The following is a 725-nucleotide window of genomic DNA, read 5'->3' as shown; positions in this document are numbered from 1 at the left end:
TGTGGACAAACTCTGGTCTTTCTGACTGTTTATTCGTCCAGTAATCAGGAAGATGAACAGATCATTGCTCTGTAGCACCTCTGCTTTGATTGCAGCTGTATAACAAATGTCAAGATTTCCCCCAAAATGTCTGAATTGTAGATCATCTGCTCTGGGTTAGAGGAGACAACAACTGTGTCCACCTCTGTATCTGTCCATCTGTGTGTGTGTGTGTGTGTGTGTGTGTGTGTGTGTGTGTGTGTGTGTGTGTGTGTGTGTCACAGAATTTTGTAGGACCTTTCATGTCTTTGATCTATCAAAATTCTAGAACCTGATGTCACAGGCTGCAGTTAGTGAACACAAGTCAGAGACACTTCAGAAGTGAAACAGTAGGAGAAACAGTTGGACTGGACACAACAGAATCATCATTTTGCAGGAAACAGTAACTCAGGTATTCCTGTATCATTAACAATGAAGGAAGGAGCATCTGCTGTAGAAACAGACAGGGGAAACAACAGGAAATGCAAGATTTTCAGTAAGTCAAAACCTATTTGTAGTTCATGTTGGTCTTTGGTTTAGTTTCACTTTGTGGGATGTTTGTTTTCTCATATCATATGTTTGTGAAATTGGCAAGAGTAATCACACTGGTACTTAGCCTGAAGGTTTGAGTGTTTGAGAGTATTTATCAAAGCTAGTACATGTATGATTGGTCCTGGGGTCGAGTCACATTTGTCAGCTTCAGAACT

Source organism: Seriola lalandi, unplaced genomic scaffold (genome assembly GCF_002814215.2).
Source record: "Seriola lalandi dorsalis isolate HSWRI2012SDOR001 ecotype SW California unplaced genomic scaffold, Sedor1 jcf7180002054868, whole genome shotgun sequence".
Lineage (NCBI taxonomy): Eukaryota > Metazoa > Chordata > Actinopteri > Carangiformes > Carangidae > Seriola > Seriola lalandi.
This window is presented reverse-complemented; position numbering follows the sequence as displayed.